Below are 20,046 nucleotides of genomic sequence, written 5' to 3'. Positions count from 1 at the left end.
TCCATGCTGAACCATTTAAACTGACCTGCACCAGGACCATTGCCCTGCCACCCGTGTACCTATCCAAACTTCTCTTCAATGTTGAAATTGAGCTCACACGCACCACTTGCACTGGCAATCATTCCACAGGCTCACCACTCTCATGAAGTTTCCCTTCATGTTCCCATTAAACTTCCCACTTTTCACCCTTAACCCATGACCTCTAGTTGTAGTCCCACCCATACTCCACTTGCATTTACCCGATCTATACCAATCAATTTTGTATACCTCTACCAAACCCCCTTCTCAATCTTCTATATTCCAAAGAATAAAGTCCTAAACTATTCAGGCTTCCTTGTAACTCAGATCCTCCATCCTTCTAAATTTTCTCTGTAATTTTCTTTCAACTTTACTTACATGTTTCCTGTAGGTAGCTGACCAAACGTGCAACAGCAAACAGTGCAAATACAAAGATGATGATAATTAATAAATAAATAATATCGAGGACATGAGTTGTAAAGTTCTTGAAAGTGAGTTTTATGGGTTGTGGTGAGTGGTTACCCACATTGAAAGATGGTTGATGGGCAATAGCCCCCCCCCCCAACCCACCCACCTAACTATACATTTCATTAAAAATCACAAAACTGCCACTGCTCCCATCGGCTTTGAAACCAAGCAACAGAAATGTCCTCCAGCAAGGGTCATAAAACAACATGAAGATATCCACCATCTTCAAGAATATAGGATTTGGGATAGAGAAACAAAAAAATGGACCGAGTTACCCTATGCAATTTTGGTGGCAAAACGCTTAAATTAACAGATTAGTAATTCGAATGATGAGAGTTTAACTGTCACCAAGGCAGTATGGAGTTCAAATGCATTTAATTTAAAATTTGAATAAATAACCAGTCTAAATGACGCTGACCAGGGAATCTACCAGACAGGTGAAATGGACCCTTATTTTTGTTCTAGTTATGCTTCATGGGGGTGGAAATCTGCTATGCCTTATTGATCAGGGTATATCCAACTGACAGCAGAGCTTAAGGTTCAGGGTTCTTTTGAAGACCCTGACCTGGAGTTACACGATGACTGCAGTTCTTTGCAGGAATGAGACCCACTCTCAGGGTTTCACAACTGACCGGCCGGTGTTCGGCACGCCAAGGGCTCGGCCTAAGAGCTCAGCTCGCCTTCAGAGGTCCCAGATCTCATGGTTCTGGAGACAGGTAAATCGAAGGTCAGTGTCTCAGCACAAGGTCAGTGTGTTGTCATGGGAGCTGGAGGATCTTTGGCTGTATGCTCACAGGCCCCAGATCTCTGGGCACAGAGCTCAGAAAAAGCAACACAACGGACTTTTAACATTGTAGACCAGTGAGTTGTTTGCTACGTCTCCCCTCTCGCTGTGAAACAGAGAGGCCTCTTTCTTCTATATGGGGGGGGGAAGGGAGAGGGAGAGGGAGAGGGAGAGGGAGAGGGAGAGGGAGAGGGAGAGGGAGAGGGAGAGGGAGAGGGAGAGGGAGAGGGAGAGGGAGAGGGAGAGGGAGAGGGAGAGGGAGAGGGAGAGGGAGAGGGAGAGGGAGAGGGAGAGGGAGAGGGAGAGGGAGAGGGAGAGGGAGAGGGAGAGGGAGAGGGAGAGGGAGAGGGAGAGGGAGAGGGAGAGGGAGAGGGAGAGGGAGAGGGAGAGGGAGAGGGAGAGGGAGAGGGAGAGAGAACGCGCGCCTGTGGTATGTCGAATGCCGGGTGAACAATGTAGTCGTTACAGTAACTGCAGCTCTATGTCCTTAACGTTGCTTTGCTCACACTTGAGTGCTCGGTGGCGGGTGCTGATGCTTTTTTTGCCAGTGGGGGGTGGAGGGGGGGGAGATCGTTGCTTGCTGCCACTGAGGAGGGAGGGGAGCTGGGGGGAGGATTTTGGGGTTCTAACATTTAACTGTTGTTCATTCTTTGGGGGTACTCCTCTGTTTTCATGGATGGTTGCGAAGAAAAAGCATTTCAAGATGTATACTGTATACATTTCTCTGATATTAAATGTACCTTTGAAACCTTTGAAGACCCATGACCCACGGCCAGTGCTTCAATTGCTTTTGAAGCATTCTGGTATGTCACTCAATGATATCAGCACTGCTTAGTTCAAAGATGAAAAGAACAAAACAAGACGACAATTTGGCATTGGACTGAGCACCAAACAAATCACTCCTAGCCCCCACCTTGATGGCCTGCAAAACCCTCACCAAAACATCTGAGGAATGGTGCCAGAGGAACAGTTCTTCCAATCTAAACTATTCAAGCACAGGTGACATTAAATGCTGGAAACGCTCAGTTTGGCAGACAGTAATCCTGGAAGGAGAAAAAGTTCATATTGCAGGTCCATTATTCTTTGTCAGAACTACAGAATGAAAACAAAGACAGTTTTAAGTTTCAGGGAAGGAGGAGACCAAATAATATCAAATGTCAAAGGCAAAGTAAATTATCCAAGTACATGCATGTCTCCATATACTACCGTGAGATTCATTTTCTTGAGGGCATTTACAGGAAAATAAAGATATGTAGAATCAATGAAAAACTATACACAAGCAAAGACCGACAACGTGCAAGACAATGTGTACAAGTCAAAATAACTACCACCAAGAACATAAGTGAGTGAGTCAGTTCAGAGCTGAGGCGAGTGAAGTTATCCACGCCAGTTCAGGAGCTTGATGGCGTAGGGTAATAACTGTTCCTGAACCTGGAAGGGTGGACCTAAGGCCTCGTACCTCCTGCCTGATGATGGTAGCGAGAGAAGAGCATGGCCTGGATGGTGAGGGTCCTTGATGATGAATACTGGTTTCTTATGGCAGCACTCCTTGTAAACGTGCTAAGTGCTGGAGAGGGATTTGCCTGTGATTGGACTGGACTGAATTGACTTTTCCATTTCTGGGCATTGGTGATTTTAAACCTGGCTGTGATAAACAATGACAATATGAATCTCAAGAAGTTTGTCATTTTCAGGTGACATCAGAATCAGGTTTATTATCACTGGCATGTGTCATGATATTTGTTAACTTAGCAGCAGCAGTTCAATGCAATACATGATAATATAGAAGAATAACTAAAGAGCAGTAAATAAACCTACGAGTATGTATGCATATTGAATAGATTAACATAGTGAAACCGAAACAATATAAATTTAAAAAGGTGAGGTTGTGTTCATGGGTTCAATTGTCATTCATGAATCGGATGACAGAGGGGAAGAAGCTGTTCCTGAATCACTGAGTGTGTGCATTCAGACTTCTGTATCTTCTTCCTGACAGTAACAACGCCCTGGGTATTTGAGGTGCTTAATAATGGATGTCACTGTCTGAGGATCGCTCCTTGAAGATGTCTTGGCTACTACGGAGGTTAGTACCCAAGATGGAGCCGACTCATTTTATGACTTTCTGGAGCTTCTCTCAATCCTGTGCAGCAGCCCCTTGTACCAGACAGCGATGCAGCCTGTTAGAATGCTCTCCATGGTACATCTATAGAAGTTTGGGTGTTTTCAGTTGACAAAGCAAATCTCTTCAAACTCCTAATGAAATATAGCCACCATCTTGCCTTCTTTATAGCTGCATAAATATGTTGGGACCAGGTTAGATCAGAGACTTGACACCCAGGAACTTGAAGTTGCTCACCCTCTCCACTTCTGATCCCTCTATGAGGATTGGTTAATGTTCCCTCATCCTACCCTTCCTGAAGTCCACAATCAGCTCTTTGGTTTTACTGACATTAAATACAAGGTTGTCACTGCAATACCACTCAACAAGCTGGTATATCTTGCTCCTGTACGCCCTTTCATCTCCATCTGAGATACTACCGATGATGGTTATATCATGCCAAATGATATGGCAGTTAGAGGCTGATTATTAAACACAAAGTACACTGCAGATGCTGTGGTCAAATCAACATGTACAAAAGCTGGATGAACTCAGCAGGTCGGGCAGCATCCGTTGAAGAAAATTATGGCTGATCATGTCTCTTTGCATTGTCTGTTGCGAGGCTGTGATATTTGCCCAGCAAGCCTTGCTGTGCTAATCAAAATCAAACAAGAAACTGAGTCAATTGAACACAGACAACCAGCAGAAACTACCGCCTCTGATAGTCAGAATTAAAGAGAAACTTATCCAAAATTAGAAGATTCAAATCCAGTCTGGAAATAGCAATACACACAGCACACACAAAACAACTAAATCAGAGCAACACACACAAAACACTGGAGGAGCTCAGCAGGTCAGGCAGCATCAATGGAAGAGTAAACAGTTGACATTTCGGGCCAAAACCCTTCATCAGGGTTGGATGAAGGGTCTTAGACCGAAATGTTAACTGCTTACTCTTTTCCATCGATGCTGCCTGAGATATAAAAATAGAAAACCTACAGCACAATACAGGCCCTTCGGCCCACAAAGATGTTCCGAACATGTCCTTACCTTAGAAAATACCTAGGGTTACCCATAGCCCTCTATTTTTCCTGAGTCCATGTACCTGTCCAGGAGTCTCTTAAAAGACCCTATCATATCCATCTCCACCACCGTTGCCGACAGCCTATTCCACGCATTCACCACTGTCTGAGTAAAAAACTTATCCGGGACATCTCCTGTGTACCTACTTCCAAGCACCTTAAAACTATGCCCTCTTGTGTTTGCCATTTCAGCCTTGGGAACGATCAATGCCTCTCCTCTTATACGCCTCTATTAGGTCACCTCACATCCTCCATTGCTCCAAGGAAAAAGGCCGAGTTCACTTAATCTATTCTCATAAGGCAACATCCTTGTAAATCTCCTCTGCATCCTTTCTATGGTTTCCACATCCTTCCTGTAGTGAGGCGACCAAAAATGAGCACAGTACTCCAAGTGGGGTCTGACCAGAGTTCCATATTGCTCTAACATTACCTCTCAGCTCTTAAACTCAATCCTACGGTTGATGAAGGCTAATGCACCTTATGCCTTCTTAACCACCGAGTCAACCTACGCAGCTGCTTTGAGTGTCCTATGGACTCCGACCCCAAGATCCCTCTGATCCTCCACACTCCCAAGAGTCTTACCATTAATACTATATTCTCTCATCATATTTGACCTATCAAAATGAACCACCTCACACTTATCTGGGTTGAACTCCATCTGCCACTTCTCAGCCCAGTTTTGCATCCTATCAATGTCCCATTGTAACCTCTGACAGCCCTCCACACTATCCCCAACACCTCCAACCTTTGTGTCATCAGCAAATTTACTAACCCATCCCTCCACTTCCTCATCCAGGTCAGTTGGGAACTCAGGACCTGCGGAGTTCCTCCAGCATTTTATGAGCATTGCTTTGGATTTCCAGCATGTGTAGATTTTCCTGTGTTTGTGTCTGACTAATCAGATCCTGGAGATGGTGTCCCAATCTCCTCCAACACAATCACTTGGTATGGCCCATGTCACAGGCAGGACAGACTACAAACGGGTGGCAGCACAGGGGTATACATGCTGGAGGGAATAGCCCTTCAACCTCTCCCCTTGAACTTCAGACCAGTGACAATGACATCAGGTCAAATATGGGCTTATTAAGGTCTCCAATCATCCAGGACGTGCCCTGTTCTCACTCCTACCATCAAGGACGTACAGAAGCCTGAAGACACACACTCAAACTTTCAGCAGTAGTTTCTTCCCCTCCACTATCAGATTTCTGGATGGACAATGAACACTAACTCACTATTATCTTCCCTTTCTTTCACTACTTATTTAAATTTTATGTTTATTATAACTTATAGTTTTAAAATTATGCATTGCAATGTACTGTTTGGGTGGTGAGGTGGAGATACATCTCTACCAAAGGAGTGTAAGGCACTCCTTCCCTCTGCTAGCCTGCAGGTCACCCTTGGGCAAGGTGTAGCACCTGCGTAAGCCCCCCGCCCCAGATCACAGTCACATGAAGCCACAGGAGCAGATGGTAGATGGTCGTATGAGTAGCCAGTGCATATCACAAGTCCTGGTTATGCAACCTCTGACACCAGGCAGACAATCTCTGAAGAGTATTGATAATGTCTGAGGTCACCCGACCTGTAAAGACACTGGCCCAAATGGCAGCAATGGTAAACCACTTTGCCAAGAACAATCACGGTCATGGAGAATATGATCGTCCAGGTCAAATGACACGGTACACGACGATGGATGAATGTATTGCTGCTGCTGCAGAACAACAAATCTCATGACATATGCCAGTGATATTAAAACTGATTCTGATTATTTAAAATCCAACACCAACCACCCCCAGATGATGCATCAGCGTTTCATCATGTAAAACAAATCCACAGAAATCAGTGAGCACAGACTGTATTATACCACCCTACTACACATAAATGGGGCTTCAATGTCTATCATCAAGAGTGGCTTGGGAACACCAACAGTGACTGACTGTTGAAGGACGTCACTGTTAAATGAACACACACAATGCTGGAGGAAGTCAGTCATCATCTGTGGAGAGGACTGATAAAAGGTCTCAGCCTAAAACGTCAACTGTTTATTCTTCTCGTTAGATGCTGCCCGACCTGCTGAGTTCCTCCAGCATTTTGTGTGTGTTGTTCTGGATTTCCAGCATCTGCAGAATCCTGTGTTGTACTGTTAGATCATGTCTGCACCAGACAATGAGTGAACCGACCATAGAGATGAACCTGCCTGACCTCATTATTACCAAGGTACCCCAAGCAGGTACATCTGTCCACGATAGCATTGGTGGATGTGGTCACTGCACTACCTACCTGGAGAAGTCCTACCTTCGCAACAAGGACGCTCTCCGTGATGGCACAACAATCATGCAAAAATGGGACAGACTCAGACGGGTATGGGGAACAAAACTGTGGACCATCAGCAGATATATCCAGCACCACACACCAAACTCTCAGTCCAGCATATCACTTACTCGACCACAATCGTCAACACTGGTTCAGAGGGGTACAGAAGGAAAGAACATCAGGTGCTGCTAATCATGAATGGCCAGGAAAGTCAGAACTGAGCATCTCAAATCAACAATCAAAGGCTCCAGAGCTGTGGCCAAGTGGATGACAATTGAACAGGAAACAGGAGAAGACAGCTCCAAGACCTTCCTGGACCCCAAACCAGAATGCTGGAGACGAGGCTGAAGCATTAGCAACCATACTCAGCCAAAAGTGCTGTACAAGTGATCCATTTCAGCTTCCTCCTGAGCTCCTCACTACCATTAGAAGCCAGCCATCAGCCAATTTGATTCACTCCACACTCGGTGGTCACTTTATTAGCTCCGCCTGTACACCTGCTCGTTAATGCAATTATCTAATCAGCCAATCACGTGGCAGCATCTCTATACAGACACAGTCAAGAGGTTCAGCTGCCGTTCAGGCCAAACATCAGAATGGGGAAGAAAGGTGATCCAAGTGACTTTGACTGTGGAATGATTGTTGGTGGCAGACAGGGTGGTTTGACCATCTCAGAAACTGCTGATTTCCTGCAATTTTCATGCATATCGTTCTCCAGCTTACAGCGACTGGTGAGAAAAACAGTGAGTTGGAGTTCTGTGGATGAAAACGTCTTATGAATGAGAGGGGTCAGAGGAGAATGGCCAGGCTGGGTCAAGCTGACGGAAAGGTGATAGTAACTCAGATAATTATGTGTTACAGTAATGGTGTGTAAAAAGGCACCTCTGAATGCACAACACATTGAACCGTGGAGTGGATGGGCTACAGCAGATCACCGTGTGACCAGAGGCCACTTCATTAGGTACAGGGGGTACCAAATCTCATCCTCTGCCTAGTCCCATCTTCCTGCACCTGGACCTTATCCCTGAAAATATCTCCCATCCGTCGGCACCTGGAAATGCAGGCACAGAGAAGACAATAGTGCATCAGGATAAAGATGGCATGAGTGAGAGAATCAGACCTTACTGTTCTGTTCGTTTTGACCGACATCTGAAGGTTAACTTATGAATACATCATCTAGAAATGCACTCTGGAATTTAGACTGTCATGGGATGATTTGATCAGCATTCTTGGTATATTAGTCAAAACTTGGTAGAGAGAGAGAAACTATCTCAGTTAATTGTGAAATCCAGGACTAGTCATAGAGCACTATAGCACCAACGGGCTCTTCGGCCCATCTAGACCATGCCAATCTGTTATTCTGCCTGGTCCTATCAAACTGCACCTGGACTATAGTCCTCCATACTTCTAATTCTTTCTCCACCGCCCCCACCCCCCCCCAGTCCTGATGAAGAGTCCCGACCTGAAACACCGATTGTTTATTCTGTTCCATAGATTCAGCCTGGCCTACTGAGTTCCTCCAACATGTTGTGTGTGTTGCTTGGATTTCCAGCATCTGCAGATCTTCTTGTTTGTGCATCCTTCCATACCCCTAACCATCCATGTACTTGCCCAAACTTCTCAAATGTTGTAATCAAACCCACATCCAACACTTGCACCACCCTGAGTGAAAAAGTTCACCCTCAGGCTCCCCGTAAATATTTCATCTTTCACCCCAAACCTATGATCTCCAGTTCTGGTGTCACCCATCTCACCTGCCTGCATTTACCCTATCTACACCCCTCAGAATTTTGTATACCTCAGCAAGATCTCTCCTCATTCTCCTGCACTCCAGAAAATATGAAATGACCAGGAGGCACAGTCCCGTCAGGAGCTACCTCTGTCACTCAAAGGGTGGTGGGAGTGTGGAACGAGATGCTAGCAGAAGTGGTAGATGCGGGTTCAACTGTAACACTTGAGAGAAGTTTGGATAGGGACATCACAGACAGATCACCATATTAACCCATGAGGAGGGGTGTTTGTATGGTTAGTTTAAACAGACTAATCAAACCAGTGACAGGAAAAGGTGGCTCCAAGATCTTGGTCAGATTGACCCAGTGCCCACTGTAAACTTCAAGACCCATACTCCAGAACCCTCTGCACCTCCAGCTATTCCATTCCAATGCAGAGGCACCTACTTGTGTGAAAAATAGCTGTTTTCAAACAGCAGACTAAGTCCGACCTTGCTCATCAACGAATCTACTCTCAATCACCAACAATGTAATGGGCACCGTTGACAATGCTTCAAGTGACACATAATAGTCAATAATCTGCTCATTAGGGCCCACTTTGGATTTCACCTGGTCTACTCAACTCCCACTTGTTTGCAGCTTTGAACCCAACATGGAACACTGAGCTGAATCTGAGATGCGACTCGAGAGTGACGACTTGTGACACTGAGCAGCACAGTGTGGTAGTGTAGCATAATACTTTAGAGCAGGGTCTCCCGAGCTGGGATCCACAGACCTCTTGTTTAATGGTACTGATTCATGGTAGTTTAAAAGGGTTGGGAACCCCCTGCTTTAGAGCGTCAGGAGTGAGATCAGAGTACAAATCATGCTGCTGTCTTTAAGGTGTTTGCATGCCCTTCCCGTGACTGAGTATGGTTTCCTCCAGGTGCTCCTGTTTCTCCCCACATCACAAAAAGACGTACAAGTTAGGATTGAATTCAATTCAATACACCTACTGACACAACCGATCGACACATGATGCAATAGCCACAGCTCTACACACCGGGTAAGGAGGGATGCTTATGTGAGAATGCTGTTCTTGGACTACAGTTCAGCATTCAACACCGTAATCCCCTCCAAACTTGACAAGAAGCTCAGAGACCTCAGCCTTCACCCTGCCTTGTGAAGCTGGATCCTGGACTTCCTGTCAGATTGCCAGCAGGTGGTAAGAGTGGCTACCTCACTTCTGATCCTTAACACAGGTGCTCCTCAGGGCTGTGTCCTAAGCCCCCTCCTTTACTCTCTGTATACCCATGACTGTGTTGCTACCCACAGCTCCAACCTGCTAATGAAATTTGCAGATGCTACTACATTGATTGGCCTAATCTCAAATAACAATGAGGCAGCCGACAGAGAAGAAGTCATCACCCTGACACAGTGGTGTCAAGAAAACCTCTCCCTCAATGTTGCAAAAACAAAGGAGCTGGTTGTGGACTACACGAAGAATGGAGACAGTCTCACCCCTATTGACGTCAATGGATCTGGGGTTGAGAGGGTGAACGGCTTCAAGTTCCTCAGCATACACATCACCGAGGATCTCAGATGGTCTGCACATACCTGCTGTGTGGTGGAAAAAAAGCACAACAGCGCCTCTTTCACCTCAGACGGCTGAAAAAGTTTGGCATAATCCCCATATCTGAAGGACTTTCTACAGGGGCACAACTGAGAGAATTCTGACTGGCTGCATCACTGCCTGGTACGGGAACTGTACCTCCCTTAATCACAGGACTCTGCAGAGAGTGGTGCGGACAGCCCAGCACATCTGTGGACGTGAACTTCCCACTATTCAGGACATTTCCAGCGACAGACGGGTAAAAAGGGCACGAAGGGTCATTGGGGACCTGGGTCACCCCAACCACAAACTGTTCCAGCTGCTACCAACCGAGAAACTGTACCGCAATATTAGAGCCAGGATCAACGGGCTCCGGGGACAGCTTCTTCCACCAGGCCATCAGACTGATTCATTCATGCTGATACAATTGTCTTTCTAAGCTACATTGACTGTTCTGTTCTATATCTTCCTGTACATACTATTTATCACAAATTGCTATAATTTGCACATTGCACATTCAGGGGGAGACGTAACGTAAAGGTTTTTACTCGTGTATGTAAAGGATGTAAGAAATAAAGTCAATTCAATTGATTTGTCACAAGTACACTGAAACATAACAGTGTCATTTTGCATCAATTCAGATCAGAGAGGATTGTTCTGGGCAGCTTGCAAGAGTCAGCATGCCTCAGGCATCAACATAGCATACGAACCCTAACCGGCAAGTCTTTGGAACTGCAGCACCTGGAGGAAACTCACCAAGTTCCAGAGAGAACATACAAACTCCTCACAGACAACAGAGGGAACGGAACCCTGATCAGCGATCGCCTGTACTAGTGTTGCCCTAACCGTTGGCAACAAGTACGAGAATTTTTCTCTCTCTTTAAAGCAAGGAGTGCTGGTAAAACTGAAATGAATGGATCTCGAGGGGGAAGAGCACTCTGCCGATTGGAGTCATGCCTCACACAAAGGGAGATCGTTGTGGTTCAAGATGAATCATCCCAACACCAGGACATCCAAACTAAAGCAAATGCTCTTCAGTGCAGCATCCTACATACAACCATCCTCGGTAGCGTGACCTCCCTTCCTTCACAAGGTCAGGGGTCAAGATGCTCAGTAATGAATTCATAATGTTCAGTTCCATTCGTAACTCCTCAGCAATAGACATTCTCCACGCCGGTATGCAGTAACACTCAGGTATGGAATGACAGGTAAGGGCCTCAGAATACCACATACCGACCAACTCCAGTAATAAAGTCACTTACCCTTAACAGTTGAGGATGGCACGAGAGCATTCTGACTAGTACAATCTCTTTACAATATCACCAATCCGGGTTCAATTCCCACTGCTGTCTGTAAGGAGTTTGTACGTCCTCCCCATGATGGCGTGGGTTTCCTCTGGGTGCTCCAGTGGCTGCCCACATTCCAAAGACATACAGGTTAGGGGTAGCAAATCTATTTATTTATTGAGATGCAACACTGAAAAAGCCCTTTCAACCCACAACACTCACAATCCGAGACTCACAAGTAACAATTTACAATGACCAATTAACCTACCAACCAGTACGTCGTCGGATCATGGGAGGAAACTGGAGCGCCCGGGAGGAAACCCACGCGGTCACAGGGCGAATGTACAAACTCCTTACAGGCAGCAGTGGGAATAGAACCTGGGTTGCTGGTACTGCAAAGCATTGGCCTGACCACGACACTACCATGCCACCCCCACAGTACGTAGGCATGCTTTGTTGGTGCTGGAAGCGTGGTGACACTGACAGGCTCCCAGCAGATCCTCTCACTGTATTTGGTCACTGATGCACCTCACTGTTTTGATGTACATGTGACAAATAAAGTTCATCTCCGTACCGTCACCAAGTCCCCCCATTGTTATCATCCAAGGGATCATAGCCGACCAGATACTCTGCTGAGGCAGCCACATCGATGTGACTGCAGACACAAGTCAGACAGCCCAAGATCGTTCTACCATCTGAAAGTCACAAGCTAGAACAATGACGGAACATTCTTGATTTACCTGGACAAGTTCAGCTCCAACTGCTTTCAAATTCACCACCACCCAAGACATTGCAGCCTACTTGATCGACACCATCCTTAACATCTAATCTACCTGGGGCACAAAGTGGCAGCTAGAGAAGTGAATGATCCACAGTTACTCATCTATAATATTCCAATAGTAACACACGAAGCCATCAAGAACAAGGGTGAAAATGTATAACCAGTCCTTTTGGATTCAAAATCTTGAGCCAGCCTACCTCATAACACTGGCAATACCTTCAAAAGGAGGACTGCAGGAGTTCAAGAGGATGGGATTAGCAAGGACTAGATCAGCTAAAGGGCCTATTGTCCCTGCTGGTATGCCTCTACTCCGAGGAGTTTGCAAACAGTCAAAACTTTGACAAACTTCTATCGATGTGTAGTGAGAGTATATTTACTGGCTGCCTCACAACCTGGAATGGAAACACCAATGCCCTTGAAAGAAAAATCCTACAAAAAGTAGTGGATATGGCCCAGTACATCACAGGTAAAGCCCTCCCCACTACCGTGCACATCTACATGGAATACAGGTAGTCCCCGAGTTACGAACATCCGACTTACGGACAACTCGTACTGACGAACCGAGGAAGGAGAACGCCGTCCGCCATTTTAAGTCGGATCGCGACGCCATCTGCCATTTTAAGTCATTGCCGTTGACACTGTATTGAGTGTTTTGTAGCAATGCTACATGCAGCGCTGCAACGACACGGAGTCAGTGAGCTGCAGTTACAAAAGAGGTTTATTCAAACTTCGCGGCCTCGCTTTAAAGCCTTCCTGATCCCACCCTCCCCGGGCGGGAATGCTGTAGGGGGCGCGTATTCACAGTCCCGTCCCTTGCTGGTGAAGTAGGCTTGGCGCCCTCTTTGGGAAGGGCCTCAATTCCAGCGTGGAGCCAGTTCGAGTGCGCTGGGAAGTGGGTCGCCACATAACCACCACCCCCCCCCCCCCAGAACTGACGATACACCCCGCAATGTCCCCAGTCTGGGTCGGACTCTGTTTGGGAGGTCTGCCTCTGCCGCAGTGCCTGAATCTCGACCGGCTGCGCCAAGTCCACATGGGCCGGTTTGAGTCGGTCCACCGTGAAAACCTCCTCTCTCCCCCCAACGTCCAGCACGAATGTGGACCCGTTGTTTCTGATCACCATAAACGGCCCCTCGTAGGGCCACCGTAGCGGTGCCCAATGTCCGCCCCGCCATACAAAAACAAACTTACAGTTTTGCAGGTCTTTGGGTACGCAGGTCGGGTTCTGCCCATGCTGTGAAGTGGGTATGGGGGCCAGGTTACCGAGCCTCTCACTTAGTCTGTCCAGGACTGCTGTGGGTTCTTCCTCTTGCCCCCTTGGGGCTGGTATGAACTCTCCTGGGACGACCAGGGGTGCGCCATACACCAACTCGGCTGACGAGGTGTGCAGATCCTCTTTGGGCGCCATGCGGATTCCGAGTAGGACCCAGGGAAGCTCATCCACCCAGTTAGGCCCTTTGAGGCAGGCCATGAGAGCCGACTTCAGGTGACGGTCTCCACTAGTCCGTTCAACTGTGGGTGGTAGGCAGTTGTGTGGTACAGCTGTGTCCCCAAAAGGCTGGTCATAGCTGACCACAGGCTGGAGGTGAACTGGGCGCCTCTGTCGGAGGTCATGTTGGGCCAGTACACCAAAGCGAGATACCCAGGTGGCAATTAGTGCCCGGGTGCAAGATTCAGAGGTGGGGTCGGTGAGCTGGACTGGCTCTGGCCATCTTGTGAACCAGTCCACGATAGTCAGGAGGTGCTGCGCTCCTCGCGACACTGGCAGGGGGCCCACGATATCCACATGAATGTGGTCGAAACACCAGCGGGTGGGGTGGAACTGCTGCGGCAGGGCTTTGGTGTGCCGCTGCACCTTGGCTGTTTGGCAGTGCATGCGCGTTCTGGCCCATTCACTGATCTGCTTGCGGAGTCCGTGCCAAACGAAGCTGCTGGAGACCATCCGGACGGTTGTCCTGATGGAGGCACCGCTAAGTTGTAAATGAAGTTGAAAATGCGCCGCTGCCAGGCTGCCGGGACAACGGGGCGTGGTTGGCCGGTGGTGACGGCACGGAGTAGGGTCCTCTCACCTGGGCCTACGGGGAGGTCCTGGAGCTGCAAACCGGAGACTGCAGTCCTGTAACTAGGGATCTCCTCGTCTGCCTGCTGCGCCTCTGCCAGTGTTTCATAGTCTACCCCCGGGACAGGGCCTGGATGTTAGGGCAGGAGAGGGCGTCCGCCACGACATTGTCCTTTCCCGAGACATGCCGGACATCCGTCGTGTATCAGAGATGTAGGACAGATGTCGCTGCTGGCGGGATGACCAGGGGTCGGACACCTTCGTGAATGCAAAGGTAAGCGGTTTGTGGTCCGTGAACGTGGTGAAGGGCCTACCTTCTAAGAAGTACCTGAAATGCCGGATTGCCAGGTATAGCGCCAACAGTTCCCGGTCGAAAGCACTGTATTTGAGCTCGGGTTGTCGTAGGTGTTTGCTGAAAAACGCCAGGGGTTGCCAGCGACCCTCCATGAGTTGTTCCAGCACTCCACCGACTGCCGTGTTGGATGCGTCCACTGTGAGGGCGGTAGGGACGTCCGTTCTGGGGTGCACTAGCATCGTGGCGTTTGCCAAGGCTTCTTTGGTTTTAATGAAAGCGGCAGCAGACTCCTCGTGCCCTTACCCAACATCAGGGCGAACAGGGGACGCATGATTCGGGCAGCTGAAGGGAGGAAGCGGTGGTAGAAATTCACCATACCTACGAATTCCTGAAGGCCTTTGATTGTGTTGGGTCGGGGGAAATGGTGGACCGCGTCTACCTTGGCGGGCAGAGGGACTACCCCGTCTTTAGTAATCCTGTGGCCCAGGAAGTCGATGGTGTCGAGCCCGAACTGGCATTTGGCTGGGTTGATTGTCAGACCGTATTCACTCAGTCGGGCGTAGAGTTGACGGAGGTGGGACAGATGCTCCTGACGACTGCTGCTGGCTATGAGGATGTCATCCAAATAGATGAAAGTGAAGTCCAGGTCGCGTCCCACCGTGTCCATTAACCGCTGAGACGTCTGTGCGGCATTCTTTAGGCCGAACAGCATGCAGAGGAACTCGAAAAGGCCAAAAGGGGTGATGAGTGCCGTTTTGGGGACGTCGTCCAGATGCACCATGATTTGATGGTATCCCCGGACGAGGTCTACCTTGGAGAAGATCCGTGTGCCGTGCAGATTTGCTGCAAAGTCCTGAATGTGCGGCACAGGGTAGTGGTCCAGTGTTGTAGCCTCATTCAGCCTGCGGTAGTCGCCGCATGGTCTCCAGCCCCCTGTCGCTCTGGGCACCAAGTGCAGGGGGAAGGCCCACAGGCTGTCGGACCGCCGTATGATCCCCAATTCCTCCATCCTCTTGAACTCCTCCTTCGCCAGCTGGAGCTTGTCCGGGGGAAGCCTTCGAGCACGGGCGTGGAGGGGTGGTCCCTGTGCCAGGATGTGGTGCTGTACACTGCGTCTGGGCATGGCTGCCGTGAACTGCGGTGGCAGAACCGATGGGAAATCTGCCAGGACTCTGGTGAAGTCGTTGTCGGACAGCGTGATGGAGTGTGGGGCCGGCAACTGGGCTTCACCCAGGGAGAACGTCTGAAAGGTCTCGGCGTGGACCAGTCTCTTCCTTGGCAGGTCGACCAGCAGGCTGTGAGTTCGCAAAAAATCCGCTCCCAGGAGCGGTTGGGCTACGGCGGCCAGTATGAAGTCCCACGTGAACCGGCTGGAGCCGAACTGTAGCCACACCGTACGGGTGCCGTAGGTCCTTACTGTGCTGCCATTCACGGCCTTCAGGGGGGGACCCGGTGCCCTGTTGCGGGTGTCGTAACTCGTCGGAGGTAAGACGCTGATCTCGGCTCTGGTGTCGACCAAAAAGCAGCATCCCGACTGCTTGTCCCAGACATACAGAAGGCTATCCCGATGGCCAGCCGCCGTAGCCATCAGCGGCAGCTGGCCCTGGCGTTTCCCGGGAACTTGCAGGGCGGGCTACAGCAGCAGGCTTCTGCACCCCACCGCTGGTGGTAGAAGCACCATTGTTCGTTGGTCTCCTCACCCCTGCCTCTGGGATTAGCAGGCTCTGCGGCCGGGCCTGGTCTGGTCTGCTGTTAGGAGCGTGGCCTGGTGATCTGTGCGACGGACGCCCCACTCTCCTTCTTGGCTTTCCACAGCATGTCCACCCGGGCTGCCACCTTCCGGGGATCGCTGAAATCCACGTCGGACAGCAGCAGGCGTATGTCCTCGGGCAGCTGCTCCAGGAATGCCTGCTCAAACATGAGGCAGGGCTTGTGACCTCCGGCCAGGGACAACATCTCATTCATCAAAGCCGACGGTGGCCTGTCCCCCAAACCATCCAGGTGCAGTAAGCGGGCAGCTCGCTCGCACCATGAGAGTCCGAAAGTCCTTATGAGCAAGGCTTTGAATTCTGTGTATTTGCCGTCCGCTGGGGGCAATTGTATGAACTCCTCAACCTGGGCGGCTGTCTCCTGGTCGAGGGAGCTCACCATGAAGTAGTAACGTGTGGCATCCGAGGTTATCTGCCGAATGTGGAATTGGGCTTCTGCTTGCTGGAACCATTAAACCTGTCTCAGTGCAGTGGTCCTTAGGACCCAGCGGACCTCGGGAGCCGGCAGAGCTCAGGACCCACCGCCCGCTGTGCTTCTGTTCCACTGACGGGAAACGATCGCGATTGAAAATAAAGTGGAAATATTAAAGTGTTTGGAAAGAGGTGAAACGCCATCGGTCATTGACAAAGCGTTAGGCTACAGTCATTCAACGATCGGAACAATTTTAAAGGAAAAAGTGAGAACAATGGAGCATGTGAAAGGCCCTGCCCCAATGAAAGCTACAATTATTACTAAGCAATGCAGTGGTTTAATTATTGGAATACATACATTTCTTAAGTGTTTTATATGCATAGAAAGGTAAAATATATACTATATACTAAGACAGACGTTTGACTGACGCTAAATAATACCTGATGTACTTGTTCTGACTTGCGTACAAATCTGACTTAAAGACGGACTAAGGAATGGAACTCGTACGTAACCCGGGGACTGCCTGTATTCTCACAGGAAAGCAGCATCCATCATCAGGGACCCCACCACACAAATCATGCTCTATTAAAAAAAACACAAAATGCTGGCAGAACTCAGCAGGCCAGACAGCATCTATGGGAGGAGGTAGTGACAACGTTCTGGGCCGAAACCCTTCATCATGCTCTATTCTCGTTATCAGGAGAAAGGTACTCGGGACTCACGTCACCAGGTTCCAGAACCGTTATTTCCTCTCAACTATCAGACTCTTGAACCAGAGGGGACAACTTCACTCGCCCCATCACTGAACTGCTCTTATAACCAATGGATTCACTTAAGAACTCTTTACCTCATGTCTGTGATATTTATTACTTATTAACATTATTTAGTTCTTTAAAAAATATTTACAAGTCTTTCATGGATTCTATTTGGTCACTGGATTTATTGAGTAGGCTTGTGAGAAAACGAATCCCAGAGTTGATTATGGTAACACATGTACTTTGAACTTTACTGATTTGTTTTTATTTTTCGCTGCTATGGGTGGAGTAAATAGCGACCAGGTAATACCGAGTCGGCTCTCGCAAGGTTCTGAATCGAGTCATAACACAACTGTTCGTTAACAGACGCTGCCCGACCCGCTGAGTGTTTCCAGCATTTTACTCGGGGAAAATGCCTCCCTGGGCCAGGCGCAAACGTAAGGAGGACCGGCTGACCCGCAGTGGGATGCGGCTCCGGAACCGTCCTCAAGGAAACGGGGTGAGAAACGGCACTTTTTAAAGCTTTCACGTCCCAGTAGTGAACACACTACAACCTAACGAGTCGTGTCGGGAATGACAGCTCGAATAGCCAACCAGAAACGCAGCCGCCCAATTTCAGTCACAAACCCAATAGACAAGGGGTTGCGAAGGCGGGACTTCGAACCCCTTCCTGCTCAGATTTGGTTGTCTTGCCTACAAAGTTCAAAACGTGGTTTAAATAATTGCACAAGATCTCCAGGGAGCGTCACTAAACCGCGCAATACAAGTCGCACCCGATAGGAAAAGTTGCCATTCAAACAACACTTCAGAAAAAAAGCAGAAACACAAAATCGCTAAATAAAATTTAGAATTCGTCCGCAGCAACATGAATAATCTGAGCGCACTTTTAACTTAGAACACGATCTCTAGCCGGAGGAGGGATGCAGTTTACAATTTTTAACATTAAAAAAAACGTAAAGGAAAACAGCGTGGTTGCCGAGAAAGACCTACTTACTACTGTATAAATATACAAAGCAAAAACGAAAGGTTTTAGATCCGTATTGGACCGACCAAACTACGCCACGTCGAAAATACAACAAAAAGTATAAGCAAATTTAAGGCGGTAAAGTTGCGTTAACCATAAAATGTTTAAAATTAAACAGCACGATTAAAAAGCAGATGCAACTCCTCTCGAAATTAAGCCAAAGCTTCAAAATACTTACAAGATTTTCAAACGCGTGTCCAAATACAAAACATGCACTTAAAGCTGTACTACGGATGCCGAGACTGAATTCCTAGTCTTTAATTTTTTGGTAACTACTCGATCGTTTTTTTTATATAAAGTACGTGTTAAAATTATTTCAAGGCTCTATCTTTGGAAGGTAAAGGCAGCGATTAGATTAAATTACTAAAAATAAAATCGCCAGAACTACTTGGCAATGAATGATTAAAAACAGGTTAGGATACACAAGACTCGTGTTTCCAACTGAATTCCTCCCACAACCCCCTCCCCCCGACTAAAAACTATAATGAAAATGAAAGACACTCCCCTAAGCGTGTCGAACACCAAAATACAGGCCCCATCCCCCTTTCAAAACCCATGCCTGCTGTAATGCAGAGAGAACTGGACAACTTACCAAATGGTTTGCAAATCCCTTCTCGAGATTCTCCTTGATTAGAGTTGTGATTTATTTGAGATGGGGGAGAAAAAAAATCCTCCGCTCCTCACAATCCCAGAGCGAAACAGAAAGTCTCTTTGGTCTTTAGCGAAAACAGTTGGCAACAGTTGTTCCAATACTGATGATATATTTTGCTTTCTTATGCGTTCTTTTCCTCTTTCCCTCCTTTCTTACAGAATTGCAGTTGAAAATAAATTAGCTTCTTGATGTGCAATGCTGTGCAAACTTAAAGGTGATGCGCCTTTTTTTCCCCTCTTTGTCTCTTTAGTTTCTCTGCAAACCTTAAAGCTTTGAAAATGCAATTGAATGTGCTAAAATATATATTATATGTGTTATCGTGGAGTGAATGTGGGGAGCTTTTTCACTGCTGCTGGTCTTCTCCCTCACAAAAAAATCTAACAACCGGTTGCAACCAGTTCTTACTGGGAGATTCCATCTTCATGTAACCAGCCGAAAAAAGACGGAAGTTCACGAAGCGTCGCCGAAGCCTTCGCCCCTCAAATCCTTTTATAAAAATTAAATATTATATCATTAATACATTTGAACATTTAAATTATCTCGTTTGTTCATATTTTGGGGGGGAATGGTATTGATATTAGTTACGGTTTATTTGATTCTATTGGCTTATTACTGTTCATTTAAAAAAGAGAAGCCCCACACACACACCCCTCCCCTTTCATAACCAACGCCTGTTCCAGATTTGATGTTTTTTTTCCCTCTCTACCAACCATATTTGGGGGGGGGGGGGTGTTGAGGTTGAATCAATTTATATACTGTATTTCCATCTCATGTACAATACAAATGAATGGTGTGTGATGAGAGTTAATTGGTCATTTTTTTTCCCCCAGTCACAGGTTTTGTTACATTTTTACCGCGTATACAATGTAACAACCGCCGCAGGAACAGTCGAAACTCGTACTTTCGAGTAATTACTACTAAGCAGAGGTTTT

At 47.7% G+C, this 20,046-nt stretch overlaps 1 protein-coding gene across 3 annotated transcripts in view; it reads right to left on the bottom strand.

The window, feature by feature from the left end:
* The window catches only part of LOC140724756 (exportin-1-like), a 126,334-nt gene that overhangs the window by 105,722 nt on the left and 566 nt on the right, over positions 1–20,046 (bottom strand). For 2 of the 3 annotated variants that reach the window (XM_073039283.1, XM_073039284.1), the window contains exon 2: positions 19,055–19,600. The gene's annotated coding sequence lies outside the window, so the exon portion shown is untranslated. Of the gene's footprint in view, positions 1–18,640; positions 18,872–19,054; positions 19,601–20,046 lie in introns of those variants that run through there. The other variant, XM_073039285.1, reaches the window with a different exon arrangement.

This window comes from Hemitrygon akajei, chromosome 3, assembly GCF_048418815.1.
Source record: "Hemitrygon akajei chromosome 3, sHemAka1.3, whole genome shotgun sequence".
Taxonomy (NCBI): Eukaryota; Metazoa; Chordata; class Chondrichthyes; order Myliobatiformes; family Dasyatidae; genus Hemitrygon; species Hemitrygon akajei.
This window is presented reverse-complemented; position numbering and strand designations above follow the sequence as displayed.